General features: G+C 42.3%; 1 protein-coding gene across 4 annotated transcripts in view; it reads left to right on the top strand.

Annotated features, from left to right (window-relative positions):
- The window catches only part of Wwox (WW domain containing oxidoreductase), a 930,576-nt gene that overhangs the window by 674,146 nt on the left and 236,016 nt on the right, over positions 1-20,414 (top strand). For 2 of the 4 annotated variants that reach the window (XR_015450909.1, XR_015450905.1), the window contains exon 8: positions 1-20,414. This exon is cut by the window's left edge and continues 382,530 nt beyond it. The exons of the other annotated variants lie outside the window; for them this stretch is intronic. The gene's annotated coding sequence lies outside the window, so the exon portion shown is untranslated. 4 annotated transcript variants of the gene reach the window in all.

Here is a 20,414-nt window from a genome sequence, read left to right as displayed (position 1 = left end):
CTCACAGACACCAACAGCTTCTGCACCTGTGTTTTTTTATTGACCCCAAATGCTAGAAGATCTGCTGTCTCTACCCTCACCCCAGGCCTCCTCCTCGCTCAAGTAAACCCCCAGAAAGCAGTTTCTGTTTCCAAGTTCCTTGCCCTTGTTAAATGTCAGCCCTGAGAAGAAATGCTCCTAATTTTACTCAGAGTGCAAAGAACATCCAGGTCAGACTCTAGCCCTGCTTGATTCATGTCTTCCAGACTCTCCCTTTGTCTTTTAGGGAAAGTAAAGAGAGAGAGATGGAGACAGAGAGAGAAAGTGTGACCTACTTTTCATTATCAGCACCATTTCATCTGCAAAACATGACTGTTCTCTTCTTATTACGCTGAGCATGAAAATAAAATGTTTTCCAAAAGACCTGGCTTTGGCTGTCTTGAGGAAGGCCAGGCACTTGTTCAAAACTCTGATGAACTCGATGAACAAATGATTCCAATTTTTTAACACCGTAATTGACTCTCAAGCTTCTCGCACCGCCCGTGAATAATACGTAGGTACTTTTCTACAAATATCAGCGGTGAGCTAGGACAAAACCTGCTCCCAAACTAGCTGTTTGCTTGATATTAAGCTTTGCCAGTCCAATATAGGTCACATTTCCAACCAGATTTTGTGCTTATCTCTACATTACACCTTGTAGCAAGGGGGGAAAAAAGAGCTTCTTGACATCTTTTTGAAGAATGGCGCTCTTTAAAAAAACATAAGGGAACTTTTTTTTTCAAACCCTATAATGAGGGTATTCAAGTCTGCAGGCAAAACAGAGCTGTTTGAAAAGACATTAGCCTGGAAACTGCGCTGTGCGGGAGTAGATACAGCCACGTCAAAATGCCGCATTTGTTTTGCCAGTACTTTTCACCGACTTAAACCATTTGCTAATGAAAGTTCTGGCTGACATAATTCCAGCTGCTGCAGATGGAGACAAGAGGAGGTTCCTGGTCATGAGACACACAATAAAACCGGGAGAGTAAAGAGAATTCTGAAGCATTTAAACTCCAAGGTAGTAGTAACAGTGGCCCTTAATGTCCTACAATTGAAAAAGAAGTGATGATTTTCAAGGAGTTTTCCTAGTCATTATCTTAATCGAGTCGAGTCTCATAATAACTTTGTCATTTAGATTGAGCAACTTACTCAAATCCTTATTGTACTGGTGAGGAAACAGGAACTCAGTGAGGAAACAGGAACTCCGAGAAGTCTGGTGGATGCTAGACATCTTACAGGGCACAGGAGTGAGAGAGCCACCGACTTCCTGCCAACTCTTTGGAAACAGTGGCTGTTTCAGTAAGCAGAGTATGTACATGTGTGGACATTTTGTAGGGTGCTGTGAAGAGCGAGGGAACAACCACAAGTCCCTCAAACTGTCCTCACTTCTGATACCAGTAGCAGGTTCATGGGGGCAGTTCCCCAAACCACCCTTACGTATGATAACTTAGTAGAAAGACTATCAGAACTTACCGGAAGCTAATGTGTCTGTGCTCATCATCTTGTGCAGGGAATGGGTACAGGTTACAATCAGGTAAAGAAAGAAGGTGCATAGGGTGGAATCCAGACAAAGCACCAGGCACAAATCTCTCGTGGTCCCTTTCCTCTGAAGTTAGGGAAGATCACGCTCCCAGAGTCAATGTGTGACAAAATATCTGGAGTCTTCCCACTTAGGGAAACCACCGGAGCCTCGGCAGTCAGAGATTTGACTGGGGCTCCAGCATATAGGCATGACTGATTGAGTGACTGGTCACTCACAAACTTGATCTCTCCATCCAGGCCCGCTGACATCACCCAGCACAGTGTCCCCATCCTGACTCACATTGTCGATGTTCCTGGAATGGCCTGTTCTCACATTCTCACCCCAGGACTATGGAATGTGGCCAGTCTCCACCCTGAATAGCATTAAGACTATCCACTGTGACCAAGGCCCCAAGTAAACAGTCATTTACCAGGCAGATATTCCACATTTCTTCGGGTGAAGTCGTTTTTGTTTGGGAAAGTACCTTCAGGAATAGATTCCAGGCTGCATTCTACACAGTAGGAAACTGAAGCTCATAGGTTTGACTCAAACCATAAAGCCAGTGGGCAAATGGACAGAAGTGTCACTTGAGGATTCCAGGGCATTGTCATTAAGCTATATAGCCTATTTTAGTAGGATTATTCATTAAGAGCAAGAACTACAACTCTGATTTTATTTGACCAGAAACATAAACTCTGTAGAGAAAAGCATGCCACATCCAGGACTTATAATTCTTTTCCTTGTCCTTCTTCTCCTTCTACCTTGCCCACCCTAGCTTCACTTGGCAAAAATAGCATCATCCGTATCATCACCATCATTTCTACTACAGAACATTCCAAAAATAGAGTGGTCATTTTCTTCTATGTGAGCCATTGATCTACTCTGCTGTTTTGTAAACCTGCCTTTTCTAACGTCTAGTTAAAATTTTGTCTTATTTTTTTCTGGGGGTGGGGACAAGAGCCAGAATATCAAACTAAGAAAATATGGCTGGAAATTCTACTTGCATCCTATTCTATGTATAAACTTACAATGCATGGTATGTTAGCAGCTTCTCCAAGAAATCTCTTGGTGCAGGGAGAGGGATATTTTACTCTCCTATGAATCAGGTAGTGTATTGTTCTTTCCTATTAGAGAAAATCATGTGAACTTGACTCTCCCAGGATAATTAGTTTTTAATCTGCTCTGGAAATGTCAGAGGGAGGATTCTGGGGCTTCACAAATGGTGGCCTGGGCTGATGGCTCGGAATTATTAATCCATAGACAAGGCTCCTGCTAGAGAAAAGACGGCCACACAGCCAGGGGAAAATACCAAAAGGTCTTTGAAGCTCAGACTTGAAGATCTAAATTCACAGGCATCTTAGAAAAGAACTTTCTTATGTGGTTAGACAAATTTTATGACACTTAAAGATGAGCAGGCTTTTTGTTTGAGTATGCTTTTATGAGGGGTTGCTTTGGAAAGTTTGTTTAAAACATGGAGCTTGCTGTCATCCTGTCATTGTCAAAAGTGGAACTTGTCTATCAAGATGTATTTATTAAAAAGTCAGAATGAATGCCATAAGGGAGAGCATCCAAGCTTCAGAGTGGAAACTATCTCTCTACAAGCTGTCTCTGCTACATACTAACTGGTTGTCCTTGAGTAAATAGCAACGTGCCAAAACTCTGGTTTTGTCAGAAGGCTAAAATCAATCCAGTTTCCTTATCTGTCAAATCATTCTATGGTTGTTAGCATGGGAAAGCAAATATTGCTATCATATATAGCATAATCCTTCTGAATGTTTAGAAAGCACTAATCTCCTCTCCAGTTATTTGCTTAGCATTTATTTGTTGGTTTCTATGAGTGTGAGTAACCATTTATGCCTTTAGTAAACATACAGTCCTATCCTTCTATAGGGTTTGCCTTATTATACTCTAGTTTACATGCCCCTTTTAAGTACATTGTTTTTAGAGCACTTTCTTACAAAATGGCAGTTGTAATGTGGACATAGGTCTGAATGTGATTAGAGCCCTTGTAAGAGTCTAGCACACAGTGGGCTCCCCGTGTTCATTTTTAACACGGAGAGTGCATTGGTCATCCAGGGCAACAGACATGCACACTAGCTAAGCCTTGCTGGTGCCACGTGGTCAAGGCTGATTATTGCTACCACTGGGTGGCAGCATGCAGGGGTTGAGGAAACAGCCCCTGGGCTGCTCAGAACATTCTAAGACGGGCATCCAAGTGAGATCCAGGCCTCTCAGTAATTGTCTGCTAAGAGAACTCTCTGGAAAAATATATCAATAAAGACCGGGGCCATAATTCCACCCTTGATGTCAAGAAATGCCCTTGCACCCCAGAAGTGTCCCACCTTATGTGCCTAGAGTCCGAATCTCACCAGTGGATGTTGTTTTCTGCTTTATTTCCACTTGGGAGCCCGGACTGCAAAACCGAAAGGATAATATTACAGGGAGAAAATGCACATTTGAAAAATATATTCCTGCTTCATCAAACTGTAAAGAATCCCTTTTCTCAATGAGAATCAGACTTTCACACCTGTCCTTTGCCAAGAGTATAGAAGGGAAGCCTCTGTCTTCAACTTGTCAATGGTATTCCACTTCTTTTCAAGGCAAAGATGCCATTTGCCCTTGCAGGGCAATGCTGTGGCCAGAGATGAAGCAGCACTTGAAGGAAGGTCACCTGCCTCACGCCCTGGCCTCAGCCCAGGAGAGTTTGCACCTTTCTTCATTCAGTTTTTTCACGTGCTCCCTCTTGCCCATCCTGTGAATGAACACATACGTGGGACTTTTCACACAGTGAACGGTTGGGCAGGAAGAACTGAACCAAGAGGAGAGGGGGAGGGAGGACTAGATACAGATTATAGTCCACAAGCCATGCAAAGTGAGGGAGAGGACGGTGAGGAGTGACTGCTGTCCTTCATAGGCAGTAGAGACATCAGAAAATCCTAAGAATGTAAGGATGGCCTTTGCGATTCAGAGGTAGTTAGTTATCCGTGGTTTCTCCAGACTACGTAAAATCCCAAGTTTGCAAATACAGTTTCAGGACCATTTGTCTTTGAGGGGCAACAACACAATGAGGTCACAGGAAGCTAGGGACCTGCACTTGCTCACTTTGCAGGAAGCAAACATATCCATCTTTGCCAATTCATCCAACAAGATCTGAGCTGTTGGGAAGTTATTTGTGTTTCTGAAAGACTCATTGGAGGCAGTCCGAGTCTCTGGCAAGAACCTAGGCCTAGCCATCAGGACAGCTGAGGGCCAATTCTAACAAGGAGAGCTGGAGGAAATCACAGTTGCCTGTCCCCAAGCCTGAGTTTTCCCCTATATAAAATATGGCTCGTTTTCAGGAAGGCACAAGCGCAGGATTTTCAGTGCCTGGCCCATTGTTACTGGCACCCAGAAATCCCTGAGTTTGAGCTTTGTGGAGAAAGCAGGACACCACCTTCCGGTAGAGCCACTTTCAGTCCATGTATATCAGGGTGAGCTTGGGCAAATTGTTTAATTTCTATGAGCTTTGATTTCTTCATGTGTAATGCAGGGATAATAATTTTTAAAGCACTCGTAGCTGGTTATTTCAATGATTAATACACAGAGGGTTCAGCAGTATGCTTGGCACACAACAGGCCATCAGGAAGTGCTGTTATTTCCGTTATTGTTGTATGCGTGCATCCACGTGTCTATAAGTCTCCCGGGACAGAGGTTCTGTGCTTTCCTCCCATTACTCCAGCGTGCAGGCCAGAACCTGACTTCAGGTAGCCACTCAGTCAATATTTGACAAATGGAAGTTAGGTATTTGATCTCAGGTGGTCCACAGATACTAGCACTTCAACTCATGTTGGTTGAACTACTATTCGCAGTTGTGCGTTTTAAATTCCATTTGGAGAGAAGGAAGGTAATTCATGTATAATTATAAGATTTAGTCAAGTGCTTATTTATTGAGCTTCTTGGTCTCCAGGCTATGTATTTTGCTTCTGATTTTTACTTTTGTTTTAGTGCCCCTGTGTGAGAGAATGTTCCTGTTTCTCCTTGAATAAGTCTTTCTTAGGAAAGCATATTAAGTAGTGATTTCTCTTACTGTTTATTTTTGCTTTTAACTCTGAAGTTGAGTGAATTATTCTTGTGCCCAGACACATATTCCTAGCCATCCCTTTTGCTTAAGTTTGCAGAGATTTGCATTTAAAACTGAATAGTCTGGTGTGTGTGTGTGTGTGTGTGTGTGTGTGTGTGTGTGATATGAGGTCTTGCTAGAATGCATAAACAAACAAACAAAAAAAAATCACAGTCCTAGATCTTGGATACTGTGGTCCCCTGGACTTCAAAAGCCCTTTTTCTGTGGTATTTACATAATGTATTCTCCATGTTTGGGTTTCATTAAGCCCATGAGTTTAATGATAAAGAGTTTGGACTTATGCTTTCTCTACCACTTTTTTTGTTGTGAATAATTTTTTTTCCTTTTGATGTGAATACTGATTTTTGGGGGGCACCGTTATTTGAAGCTTTAGGGGCCTGTTAAGATAGTTGTCAATACACTTCCTAAATAGGTGACATGAAAGAAATTCTGAGAAGAGGTTCCTTTGACTTACTGGAAAAGAAAAATAATAGGGAAGACAAAATGAGAGCACTTGGTATATGTGGCTCTCTTTCATCAATACTTTTATGGACCTGCATTGCTGTGTTTCCTTAATGTTGTATATAAAACATGGTTTAAGTGATCCTGCAAGCCTCAGTCATAGAAAATAAAAAGAAATGAACTTGAACCCGAGCTTCTCTGTAAGGAGAATTACAATGTGTATTCTCCCTAGGCTTCATTTGAGTTAAATTTATAATTATTTTCCTCTAACAATAACAACTACCAAAAGTACTCCTTTAAGTTGAGATGTTTATTAAAGTTCATATGGATGCACACATATTAATGTACATCTCTGCATATATAATGTACACTCTGGTGGATATACATTGGATTCTTAAGGAATTTCCTTTTTGCCTTCAAATCATTGCACAGAATATCCAAGTAGACATTGTGTCAAAATAATCAAAATGTATTTAACACTCAAAAAATCCATTTAAGAATAAGAGCATGGTGTAGGGGTGATTTTCAGACCATAAATTGAAGTGTAAATATTCAAATTATTTTCATAAACAGTTCAGTTCTGTTGGGCTTTTATGTTATCATCCAGTGATTTTTTTGTATTTAAGTTTTCTAGCAGTTCTGTTTTTTAAGAGCCTCAAGTGTCCCATAAAAAGCAAACACTTGAATTTTCAGTTTCTGGGTACTGCATATTTTTCCTTCTGCTTGCCTTATTTTTATAACAGTGATTTGTAAAGACATTACTAAAGAAAAGGAAAGGAGGATTTCGAAGAGGAATTGCTATATAACTCTGCTTAAAAATCTATTTCCAATGCTAAAGAGAGGGGGAAAAAAATCCTGGCACCATATAAGAGTGTGATCTGGGATCCAAGATGGCCATACCTTGAGTCATTATCTTCTAAAAATATTTATTGAGCATGAAGAAGGAGGCAGGCGCCACTTCCAGGGATGGGGGGAGGCTGGAAGGCCAGCAGGGACTGCTTGCCAGGACAGCCAACCCCTGGAAGAGCCACTGTTAAGTAGACAGCTATGAAAAGAAATGGAAGAGTGAGTTTCCAAGGGATTTGTCTGAAATGACTAAAATTTGACCTCCAGCATCATGTAAACCAAGGAAGATTGGGACCCCAGAAATGGTATTAAGAACCGTTGCTTGTTATCCAGTATGTAGTCCATCCTTCCTTCTTAGTGACAGGATTTAAACCAAGGAGTACATGAAGGTTCACAGTAACAATTGCATTTTAACTTCCTGTGCAGCTCGCTGTGATCATGTGACCAAGTTCTGCCCAATGGAATGGCAGGAACTTCCCACTTGGACTTCTTTGGCCTTCTTTCCACTCCTCTTTCCAGTCCTGCTGGCTGAGATCTGGCCATGGGGTCTGGCAGGGAAACCAGGCTGTGAATGGAATCTAGAGGTTACTTAGTCCCTAAATCATACTGCATCCCATAGCCTTGGCCAACTAGTCCAGCACTTTTTCTTTTTTAACATGAACTTCTCTTGGGTTGAAGGCACTACAATTTGAATGACCTGCTAATTGCCATCAATCTTCTCTAGTCCATTTATCCAAGGACAAAGAGCAGAATGACGAAATGAAGGAGAAAGGGGAAGGTAAAGGACACATTGAAAAGCCCTAGGAGGCCTCATGGTGTCTCTAAGGCATCCACCCAACATGTGTTTGCTGAGTGCTCACTGTCCATGAGGCAGTTGCTGTGCTGGGAAATGAGAAGACAGGCAGGTAGGATGGCAGGTAAGGGCAGTCGTGGCTTTGCACTCAGTTCTGGGGTCATACACAGGACCCATCACTAACTGGACATGTCACTGGTAGCCTCAGTTTCCTCATCCAGAAAATGTGGACGTTAACATCTACCTCCTGTGGTCGGTGTGGGTACCACATGAGCAGATGCACATGGAATGTTCTGCATAATGATCAGTATGTGCTAAGTAAAAACTTCATAGATTTTATTGGAAAATAATGAAAGATTCTGTCATTGGCCTTAAGAAGCCAACAGTCTCAGAAGGAAGCTGGAGCTGTCAGGACGTATGTAGGTAGTCTGCACACCAAAAAAGAGTGGAGAAATGGCATGGCCCTGGGGGTGCCAGGAAGCTGAGGGGCATGAGCCCAGGTGATGTGCTCTGGGAATAGGCAAGAGTACCTTCTTCAGACCTAGACAGTGGTTAAGGAAAAGCCTCTCCTCTGAGACTAGAGATGAGCGAGCATCTGCCATGCTGGGGAGATAAAAGGCAGGGGAAATGAAAAGTTCCCAGCATGTAGACTTTTGAGCCAGACATGGAAAGAGAGCCGTGCATAGTCAGAACACTTTTTGGGCTGGGCATTCTCAGCTCAACAAGTAGTGCTGGGTGTATTCTTTAGGGACAAAGGTGTGGAGAAGAAGGCCATTGTTCCATGACCCTTGACCTTGAGAGACCTGTGATCTGACGGAGGAGGCAGATACAAAAGTACTTGGTGCAGTGCCCTGTGAATCTGGCTGGAATACAGAGGGACAAGTGTTTACTTTTCCCAGGCAGGTGAGATGGATTCAGTAGGATCAGATACTTGGGTGGAAGTTTGAATGCAGCTTCAGGTTGGTAAAACCATGTAAGTTGCTGGAAGGTCCCCAGGGCTTGATCATCAGCCCATCAACAAAGAGAGGGTACCTTTTCTCTAAGCTGTTCATACCGCCCTGCATCAAACGCCCCACCAGGGCATCGACTCAGCAGAGAGGTGTTTCTTCAGCTGACCCTGCAATGACTCAGCACAGCCCTTGAGACCATCCTAGGTGCCCTGTGGGCTGTTTTTCCACCCTGGAATTTTTCCTCATGTAGACACAGCCCGTGTCTGGGTAAGAACATGCTGTGTAAGATGGTTCTTTTTTACTTCGCCCCTCCACATATGCAAACCAACAACCACAGATAGATCCCAGATGCCGTTCTCCTGCTCTTGCAAACCTTGAAGTGGGTCCTGCCAGCAGGCACACCTGCCAAGGAAAATGCTGCCCTTGAAATGTTCCTGGCACCATTCTCAGGAGATGCCAACGGAGGGTTGGAATCCGCTGACCTCCCTGAAAGAGAAGCCAGCAGCTGTGGCCTCTGGGGTGAAATCCTCCTGCGGAAGGACCCGACAAAACTAAAACAGACTCCATCCACATCACAGAGCGCCACCTGGCACTCACAGCCCAGGAAGTGCTGGTTTCAAGGAGGGACCTTCCCAGAATGGAGGTGATGCAAGCTGGCCCCAGCCCCCTCCTGGACCCCAAACAGACAAAGTGAGACGCAAAGAGGTCATCTTGGAGGTCATCTTGTCCAGCCCCTTGTCTGAAGGACAGATGTGAACTACATAAAGTCCTCCAGGGGGAAAGTATGGTGCAGGCTTGAACCTTGCCCTGTCCCTCTGGTTGAGTCATCAGAGTCCAAACAGCAGATGGCTTCGGCCCTTAGCTTAGAGGACTGGACAGTGAGCACTGAACTGGACTAGACTGGTCAAGACTTTCTATAAGGTAGTGAGCTGAGTACAGGGAGCAGAATTTAGAGTCAGTGGCATCAGGTATTCCCTGGAGCAGCTTCTGCCATGGGGCTTGCTTTTTGTTTTTAAAAGGTGAGCTGTTGACACCTTTAATTCCAAAGACCAAAGTGGGAGGGTAGGACAGCTGAGGACAGGTTGGGGAAGCAGGGTGAACTGGTCGGGTTGCAAGGGACCCATGAAGAAAATGATGGGGGATGTATCTGTTTCTGAGTCCTTCCCTTGTCCCTGTCACCCAGTTACCAGAGTCTGGGGTGGTGTGGGCTACTTCTAGGGATTATTTTCAGGTTTCGGTTGTCCTGAACAAAGAATTGGGCAAGAGAAGCATAAAGGGTAGCAAGGTTTTACGTATATTAAAGGTAGGAAAAGAAGTGTGCTCTGCAGAGTGAGTGTGAGCCAACTGAATGTCCAAAAGGAAGTGTGCTTGCAGAGTGGGAGCAGGCTGCTGTGAAAGAGAGAGCACAGTGGCCACAAGGTTAATGGTGGACATCTTTTGTGTCCCCCATTCTGACATCAGATTTAGGCTATCTTATCAAAAATCTGCTTGATTTCATGCCAGAATTGAAGATAGAACTTTCTGATGGGCCCCAGGTCCACGGCTGGGCATGGTTCTTCTGAGCATGTGTCCTGAATCTCCATGATTGGCAGATTATGCCCACTTGCCCAGCTGGCTAGCCATGTCCTAATCTCCTGCCTCAACCCCTCCATCCACCATGGAGGTTTTGCAAATGTAAGGTCATCCCTGGTGATCTTCTATGCCAGATCTCAGAGTTGGTAGTGGGACAGTTACATGATAACAACTATATATAAATGCAGAAAAAACACACATAGAGAGAGAGAAGTAGAAGCCAGAGATAAGCTGGAAGGTTATGATAGTGTTTTAGTTGAGGGATGATGAGGTTTGAAATTCAGTTGGCAAAGTGGGTTTGGAGAGAAGGAATGGACTAAGAATGGTAGTGTAGATAAATTGAGAGATCAGAGATAATTGATGATAAGGAAACGGGTCATGATTACTTTTGGTGTGGGAACCAGGAGAATGGTACCCCATGGACAGAAATAGGGAGGGGAGGTTTAGAAGCTGGAGTAAAGGAAAGCAGTGAGTTTAGTGGTTACCTATTGATATTTCCTATGTGCGCCTTCGTACGTTTGGATCTGGATTCTAATTCCCTAGAAGTGCTCCAGGTAGCTCCACATGGTGATCAATCTCAAGGGAATTTCTGGAATCTCTGAATTATTCAAAGACCCCCAAACTAGAGCAAGCTTTGCATCATCTCCCCAGGATGGAAAAGACTTCTTAGTATTAGAGCCCTTCCTCTGTAGGCTTAACTACTCAAGGAATAAATGAGGAATGCATTCGTGGACACAAGCAGCCAGTTGGAGCCCTGACAAATAGCCAACGCCAGTACTGAATTCTAACTTGCTTTCTGGGAAGACTTTCTGAATTTTAGAACTTCTCGTATTTCTGGCTGGTGCAGTCCTTGGGATGCATAGGTTTGGGAATATGTCTCAGTTGTACTTTTTCTTCTTGGTTTGGAAACCAACTTACCATAGACAAGAGATTTTTGGCAACAGCTCAGCAATTATAGTTTCCAACAAATGGCTCCAGTAGTAGATCAACTATGAGTTAAGTAAGAAAAAGTAAGTGCTACTGTTTGAGGTATGTCTAGAGTATGGTTTCCATCCATCACTGTCAGGCTCATATAAAATTCCAGATTTCTGTAACTCTTTAACTTGGAGTATTACTGGGTGTCTCATGGTAAATGGAAGCCAAGAGAAGCAAGGCATTCTGCTCATAGTTTAGTCTTGCAGGGATACATTTTAAAAGCATATTAATCCATTAGTAATCCATTCAGATTTTGAAATGTGGTTGTATACTTTTTGGTACAATATATACTAAACCTGATCCTAGAAAATGCAGTAGAAATACTGTACAGGCTTAAAATACAGGAACAGCTGCTCAATAATTCTTTCTCATCAATCATCCCTTTTCCTAGATCTTTTAAAAATTTAATATGTCAGGTTTCCATCAAGAGTGGCACACTATGGGTTTTGGGGGGTGGCAGCAAAGGAAGGAGAACTTTTGATTTGAATAGCATTTCAAATTTACCCAAAGATTACCATTATAGTACAAGCAACTTTCCCCTCATTCACCAGTACATCTATGTTTTTAATTATATTAATTTGACACAAATATGAAAGGTGACACATTCACAAAAAATTCTATTTCTTTGTGTATTTTTATGGTTATGCAAGTTAAATGGAGGTGTTAACACACATTTATTGAACTTTTTAATGTGCCATGCTCTATAATAAGTACTTTCTTTTCTGTGATTTAATATTCAAAGCCCTGTCATGAGATCCTGTTGTCTCACTTGTCATGAGGGAAGGCAGATGATTTTCCCACAGCTAGGAAGCCTGTACGAGGCTGGGATTCCCACACAGAGCCTGAGATTTCCAATCTCATGTCCCTGTAATGTCATGATCTGACACATTATGTCAGGATCTTCCTGGACTCTTGGAAAGTCAGAGGATGGCTGTTGCAAGAGGAGAGTGAAAAAATAGTAAGGTGGGATTTCCAAACACCTGGAAGTGAGCTAGAAGTGAGGTGGGAAAAGGCAGGGAGTAGATCAACACTGGCTGCACTACCTCTTCCAACTAGTGAGTGAGCCTACAAAATTGGACTCAATGTCTACCTCTGATGATATGTACTGGGATAGTGATATTTATCAAGCAGTGAGGCCTGGACACAGAGGGATGAAGGACCATTGTGTGAAGAAGTGAGACCTTCAAAGGTGACAGCTTGGCCTCATTCTGTTAATAGACCTCAGCAGCTGTCCTGGTGGGGCCTGACCCACCGATCCTTCAGTATTACTGAGCCACATCAATACTTAGGCTCGCAACTTCAGGATGTTCTAAAATATAGCAAACATGAAGTCATTTCTGGACATTTTGGTTCATTCATTCTTTCCACAAGTATTTATTGTGCACTTACTGTGTACCAGTAGTGGAGGCTGTAATAATGAAAGCAGAAGGCTTTGTTCGGATGCAGTCATAGAATCAGCAAAGGATGAGTGAGTAAGATACAAGTTACAGAGAAGTGATACATGGCCAAGTGATAGAGAGTGGGGGGTGACAGCAGTAGGTTAATGTGAATTGGGGGTCAGGAAAGCCATTAATGAATCTGAAGCTTGAAATGCCAACGATAACCAAGGGGTTACTGGATAGCAAGAGGTTCAAGTCGGGGGGTGGGGGGTGGGGACGACAGCATACACCAAGCGCTGGTTTGACACAGCTGAGACACAGACAGGTGATGAAATGTAATGACCTGGATTTTCTCTGAAAGCGGAAAGTGGGAGAGGTGGGCTTGCAGGCTTTCAGCCCAAGGCCAAAAGCTTGGAATTGCCAAGTGCAGTGGCAACCACTAGAGGGCTTCAGGCAAGACAGTGGATCTGCTGCCATTTGAGTAGACCCATGGTCCTGTCCATGTTGCTCATTACAAATGCCGCCTGGAACAAATATAGCTGTATATATCTTCAGGGTACATCCAGAAAGCATCTTTTATTGTTACAAGCTGAACTGAGTGCTAGGTTTTAGAGATTACTAAGGGGCAGTACCTGAAGCACAGCTGCCACTCTCTGTCCTGTGTTCCCCTCAGAGATGATCCATGATGATTCAGCCATTGGTGGGAACATTTTTCAAATTTTTTGTGAATTACATTTGATTCTTGGTTCTCTTTTTGGTATCAGCTCAGCAGTGGCAATGTTTATCTTTCAAGGGTAGATTTCTTTTACCCAGTTAAAAGTCACTTCAAATGTAGCCTAATCAGTAATGCAAGGGATTTATTTTCAGTGAAATGAGCAGATCAGTGGGGCTGATTTCTTCCATGTGGCTTCTGAAACGACTTAGAACTTAGAAATGACTGATTTATCAAATTTCAAATTATCCAGAAGGAGGTCCTTGAGGCACAAAAGTGTTTGGACTTCATAGGCACCCATGTCTACTTGGAAAATCTTTATTTCTGGGTAACCCAACCCCTTTGAAAGATGATCTTCAATCCTCCAAATTCCATTCCCCCTGTCAGTCTACTTCTCTTCCCTAATCCTTCATCAGGTGACATAGGTCTAATAATCTACCTGACATACAGATGTGGGGGCTGAGTCTGATTATTTGTATACACTTTTGCTCAAATTTCCTTGACTTGTTGGAAAGACCCAAGGTTATCCAGTTCAACTGCCTCTACCCACATAGGAAATTCATAGTTAGACCATGGGAATCAACATGACTAGAGACTTTAAATCTATTTATACTTTTAAAAGAAACACCACAGGCCTAAAGCTTTTAAAAGTAAAATTACTTCCACTCCATTATAGAAAAATGCATTTGAGGTGGTCGTCATTTTATTTGGGCCATGGTCTTCTGAGAATTAGGACAATAATATATTTTTTCTATCTTATGCAAATGAATGCAGATTTTTAAAGCATGCATGCATGTATTACACACTTTATAATTCCAAGTAATAGAAATATTTGTGTGTATAAATAGATAGAATAAGAAGTATGCAGTTTGTATAAAATAACCTCTATGGTATTTGTTTACCCTGATTTTTTGATTTATGAGTCATCATTGCTCACTATAGAAGAAGAAAAATAAATATGCAAAGCGCTGGTAGACTTTTAATGGGGTTACTTCCCATTCTAGCTCAGTGTTTCCCTACTGAAGCTGACCTTGAAATTGCTTTTTAAATACAAGTCAAAATATGCAAATTTCAGAGTATCAGGATGAGTATCCTGTATTGGTAGTTTTTCAGATTCACAGTTTTGCATTATTTCCACCTAATTTCTTGTTTTGTTTTGTTTTTCATCTGCTTCTTAATCCACTTGTACCTGAGGGGTAGATTTGTGGGTTTTCTCAAATGCAATAATCCCTGCTGAGGTTAAATTATCCCTAAACATACATGTACGTGTACTTTTTTTCTTTTGTTAACTTTTTTCCTCCTTTTCAGTGAGCATCAAGCATTTCTTGCTTAGTAAATTTATTTATTTTTTCTTCAGCATCCATGACATCAGGGTACTATGTGTCGCCCTCCGGTCCCCTTCATCTTGTCTCTCAGTCTTTCATGAGAAAGAGTTGAATAGTGTGTGAGTTTTTAATAAGTTTCATTGGTCACATATTCGTAGCCACTCTTCATGTCTATGCTGTCCATTGTCACTGGATCCCAAGGAAGTTTCCTCTGTCCCATGCTCATATTTCATAAGGGTCTTCTGGAGCCTGCAGAGTGTTGGTATGCATATATCAGTTCCCCCTGTTATGACCAGAAAGACGTACAGCCATGAATTTCACTGAAGTTTATGATTGGTCCCCGACTGCCTCCACCATCACATTTGGCAGAGAATCCTCTTCTGGAAGCATTCTCGCAGTTAGATAAACAAGCAGATATGCTGAACTGGTGCATGAATGAATAGGAAATATCCCAGTTCCAAAGGATAAATCTGTCATGTGGTGGAAGGGTCTTCAGGCAAAACATTTGGTTCTGCAGTCGCTTGGAGGATTGCGCCCATGCTATAATTAATGCTACTAGCAGTAAAAGGACATTAGGGATGTCGCGCATGTTGATTATTTCTTCATTTTGTTTATCCAAGTTTCCCTCCCTTGAAAGCTCTATGACCATTGCCAAAGAAAGCCCTGGAGACAGAACGTTAGCCGCTGCTCCTTGTAAGTGCATCATTAGCTCGCTCCAATCAAAGTCCTTTTCTTTTTTTTCCCTTCTTCTTCTTCCTTTTTTTTTTTTTTTTGTCAATAGAAGATGAAAACATTATTGGATTCAGGAGTTCATAGTAGTCCTGTGTGCGGCTGGGGATGAGGGGGATAGATTTATGAAATGGACCATTTCAAATGGCATTATCTTCCCACAGTGAGGTACACCTTTCATAAATCATGGGAGAGTGCTCAGAAACAGAGCATTTGTTATTCCTGCAGCCCACTGCATTTGCATCCCCCACCATCCCAGGGACCTGGGGATTCTCAGGTTTCCTTTCCTGGGTGTGAAAGAGCAATTAATCCCCTCGTGATGAAATTATACGAGAGAAAGAGGAAGAATTGTAATCAAATGAAAGATTCCTCCATTTAAGTCAAAGATTGTGCTTTCACTACTTCTTTTTTTACTCATGCTGAATTTTTTTTGGCTCACTTATTTAGGTCTTAATTTAATTATGGCACTAATTAAGTTTTTTAGTTTATTTTTTCACTGTAAAGCTTGAGCTGTATTCTGCAGGATGAAGTAGATGAACGAAGTTCAGTTGGGAAAGCAAATGGATGGGATATGGCCTGAGATTTTCTTTCCCTTCTCGGTCTTTCCCCATCCTTTAGCTAGTGAGCAATTATTATTTACTACACCTATGTCCAAATTATGTGTGGTTGTGTTTCTAATATGAAGGCTCCCATCTTTTCACATAGCCTGGATGTGATTTGCGTGGAGAAGCAAAGCAAATTCTTTATCTGTCCTGGACATCGTTAAAATACCTTCTAATAGTCAATTCCCCTTAAACCACTGCAGTTGTTTCCAGCACTGCCAGCTCAAGTTGCAGAATTACCCTTTAGTGGTAAAGGAATAACAATCATCATCCTGGCCTCCAGTGCAGGCCACCCTTCCCATTCTGTTGACACCCTGGAGAACAGTCTGAGGGCATTGTCTTTCTCCCTAAGTGATAACAATAACAATTGAAATAGAAGGAAAATTGACCTTATTTTGGGGGAGGGAGGAATTAATAAAGGTTTGCCAAAGTATATCAGACACTTGAGAAAAGTTGCATTTTTAGATACCTCCATCTCAGAAAGTTTGACACATTTTTTTTCCCACATGTAACACAAAAAGATAAATTGAACTGAATGAACACATACAAGGGCTTTGAACTTGACTGACTGAATTTGATGGTCACCACAAAACATAGGGGGACATTTCTCAAGCTTGAGATATTGTGAGACATCATTGTGCAGGCAAACATGGTCTAGAAATTGAGAAATCTGTTCTTGCACTTCTCTCTAGTCGCCTCCAAGGGATTAATTCCAAATCCCATGGCTGAGGTCCCGGGTCAGGATGAGCTCTTACATGATGTACTTTGCCTGTCCTCTTTCTGTGTTCTCATCCCCTCCTCTCACCCAAAGAAATAAGACATTCATTTGCAAGTATATACCAGGACAATCTTAGATTTATATGAGACAGACCTTGGGTTGAAGTCTCCCTTGATTTTTCCTTGCCTCTCCTGCTTCTGTTTCCAGTTTTACAAAATGAAGACCGTGATGGCAGCCATCCAAAATTCCTGCACAGATCCAGCTAGATGATGAATCCAAGTGAAAGCACATAGTAGATGCTGAGACCAAATAATTCCTCTTTAGGGAATGCCTTCTGTATGATATGCACTCAGTTTCGCACGCTGCAGATAACCTTTCCTTTTCTGTCTTCAATTTTCAAAAAGATTCTGTGAGGTAGGCATTTTTGAGCTCATTTGTTAAGATAAGGAGACTAAGGTACACTAAACTAGTAAAAAGCAATCGAGGATCCAAACCCTAGTCTCTTGGACATCAAATGTTGTACTCTCATCCACTGCCTATTCATCTCCTGGGTCTACAAGCTCCTCATCCCAGGTCAGAAAACTTGTACAGGACTAGAGAACTCCAAAGGAGAGAGACGAAGAAGACCCAGGCACAAGTGCATGCAGAACCACTGAGTTCCTGGACCTTCTAGGCCATGAGGCTTCCATAGAGCAGTCTGGATCTTTCTATTTCTGACTCATCTCATTGGCTCAAGTTTGAAGGACAAACAGAATGATGGGAAACGACTCTGCTCTGCACTGATCTGTCAGTGCTTGGGCACAGTTGGAAAAGTCCAAAATATTATGGGACCCTCAAACAGTAGCAGAGTGTGCCGTTGTGGGATGGAGCCAGCAGTTAAAGGCAGTGCTATTGGGGCACAGAGCCAGCAGCCCAGCCAACACATCCGGCCTCCCAGTTCACCTTGTGGATTCCATCATAGGAAGGGATGGTGTGCCTACCGCGATCACTGCCTGGTGGGTGAAAGGCTGCCAGTCAGCCTGAATGAGTCCATCTCATTTCTGAATATGTGACCTGGGCTGGCTGAGATGGACAGGGGACCCCCTCTCTGTTACCCATGCCTCCATGGCTGATATCCGCAGTCACCTGAGAGTCCTGATTTTCTGTTATCAAAGGATATGTTCCAAGGCATTAGTCAGATATTTAAAAGCTCATTAAGAAAAGAAATTTGGAGAAAAACAAAACAGAACAGTAAACAGGAACACACTGATTTCTGAGAATTCTTCTGAGTTTTCTTTGGGTGTGGTACTGGGGCAGGACTGGTGTTGAATTTGGATTGAGTTCTGTCTCTCAAGACTCAGCACAAAGTGACCCATCCATCTACGCCATCTTTTCTACCCTCCATTTCCAGATGGAGTTGACGCTCTTCACTGGGCTCTACTCTACTTTGCCAGTTTCTACCTTTTTCAGTCTCTATCACACTGACTTGAAATGACTTTGTCTGTTCCAACTGTCAGACTGTGAACTCCTAGAAGACTGGAACTGTTTAGATTCAAGATCTTCAAGACACATGTCACATCAGTGAGTGGAATCAAGGTGTCAACAGACAATGGACCAAAGACTGCAATAATACTGTACTTGTATATCTCCTACTAAAGCTGGTGGCCAAGATAAACTATCACGTATTTGACTTGTCTGGCTGTGGTCAGATTGTGTTAGTAACCGTGCATATAAGTGCCCTGAGGTTGGTGACTTTTTCTCAAGTTGGAATTCATAGCAGGCCAAGCCAGCACTCCAATTTCTCAGGGAGGGTTTCATGCAGGTGGGATTTAACATCACAATATTCTGGGCAGGGCACCTGCAGACATCTTAAGGGCCCAAGGAGACCACTGCTGCTTGTGAAACTGGCCTGTGACCCGTATAAGTAAGTGACTCTGGTCATGCAGGTGAATGAATAAAACTACCCTTTCTTGACATTCCCACCTAGCTGCTTCCCCAATAATTAAACCAGATCCAGAACACAGGCAAGAGAATCTGATTGAAAAAGCTTTGAGGATCTAGAATAAGTGAAAAACAAAACAATAATGACACCATTATTGTTTCCATGTTCACTTCTATCTTCTTTGCATTTCCATAGAATATCAAGGCATTGCCAGGTGAATTGGTTTTTAAAGGATAACATTCAGAAATGAACATCTTTTGGAACAAAGAAGCAACTTGAATTGAACAACTTAAGTGTCATTTGGTTAGTTTTCTTAAACGTATAATTTCAAACTTCAGAATGAGAAGGCAATTTGTCTTGGTACTTGTGAAATTCACACTTTCTTTCATTTTAATGCACCTGAAGTTTCACATCAAAAAAATCAAATTAGGGTTTGAAAGTCCATGCCCCAACCAAAAATTTGAGGTTTTGATTCCTTTTATATTAACGGGTTTTTGTTTTGTTTTGTTTTAATCTCTTTTGTTATTGTTACACTTAAATATCCAACGAGTTTTCTCAAAATATCTGGCCTTTTAGTCTGTAAGGCTTCTATCCTTTTTTGTTTGGTTATATTCTTTATTTGATCTGATTACAGATTTTTATTTCTAAGGAATCTTTTTAATTGGCATCTTTTATTGACCCTTCCCTCTCCCTTCCATTGTCTTAACATCTCTTTGATTTCTGTTTCCTTCATTGCTTCTCAAAATCTTAAAAATTATTTTTCTTGAAGCCCATTTTGCATATGCTTTATGTTCTTGGCAGAGAGAAGCTGATGAATTCGTGTGGATGACCATGGTTAGAGGGGAAGGGGCTTCATTTCATCATCACTGGACATGGGGCTAATTCTGGCTTTCTACTTTAATATCTCTTGTGAACTTGAACATGTTGTTACGTCTCACCGTATATTAATTTTCTCACCCATCCCTTCGGGATAAGTAATACCTGCCTTGCCTTCCTCCCAGGCTTGTTGCGTAATTCAGCAGAGTAGCTAAACTGTACAGCTCTAATACATGAACTGTGGGCTAGAAACACATGGTGATCTAATTGATTCCCTGAAATGAAGTGTTGATTTAAGAAATTCCTGAAATTAATTTTACTTTTTAATTCCTCCTTCCAGAATGCAGAAACAGCTCAGCCTATTTTCCCTTCTGTAGTTGGAGAGAATCTAGGAGTTCCTAGGTGAACAGGAAGTAGCCACATTCTTTTACATTAGTTATACAATGACAAGATTTCAACTTTCAGTTCAAAAGTAGTGGTAACTTCTTTCTCTTCTTCTTTTCTTTCTTTTTTCCTTCCTTCTCCTCTCCCTTCCCTCCTCCTCCCCTTTCTTCTTCTCCTCTTCTTCCTCCTCCTTCTCTTCCCTTTTTTCTCCTTCTTTTCCTCCTCATCTGCCTCCTGCTCCTCTGTTTCCTCTTCCTATTTCCTCCCCACCCCCATACATCTCAGCAGGCTTGAAAACTCGGTGGGTGCATTTATTTGTCAGACTGACGGGAGCTGGGGGGTCAGTGGGTGGAGCACTCTTTGGGCTTGGCTGTGGGCTCTAGAGGAACTGTAGGGCAAAGCCAGACTGTGATGCAAGAATTGCAGTGGCAAGGGGTGTCACACTGACCTTCAGGAAGTCAGCACGATGCTTCTTCCTGGAAGACTCAGAGAATTAAAGAACGCTTGAAGAGTCAGTGCTGCCTGCAATAAGACTGGATTAGTGAGAAGTAATTTCTTCCCTTTGTCCCATCTTTGCCTCCAAAAAAAGGA

Source organism: Heterocephalus glaber, unplaced genomic scaffold (assembly GCF_053883595.1).
Source record: "Heterocephalus glaber isolate CG9 unplaced genomic scaffold, H.glaber_assembly_v1.0 deba00000071, whole genome shotgun sequence".
NCBI lineage: Eukaryota > Metazoa > Chordata > Mammalia > Rodentia > Bathyergidae > Heterocephalus > Heterocephalus glaber.
Note: the sequence above shows the minus strand (reverse complement) of the source record. Positions and strands in the feature narration are given on the sequence as shown.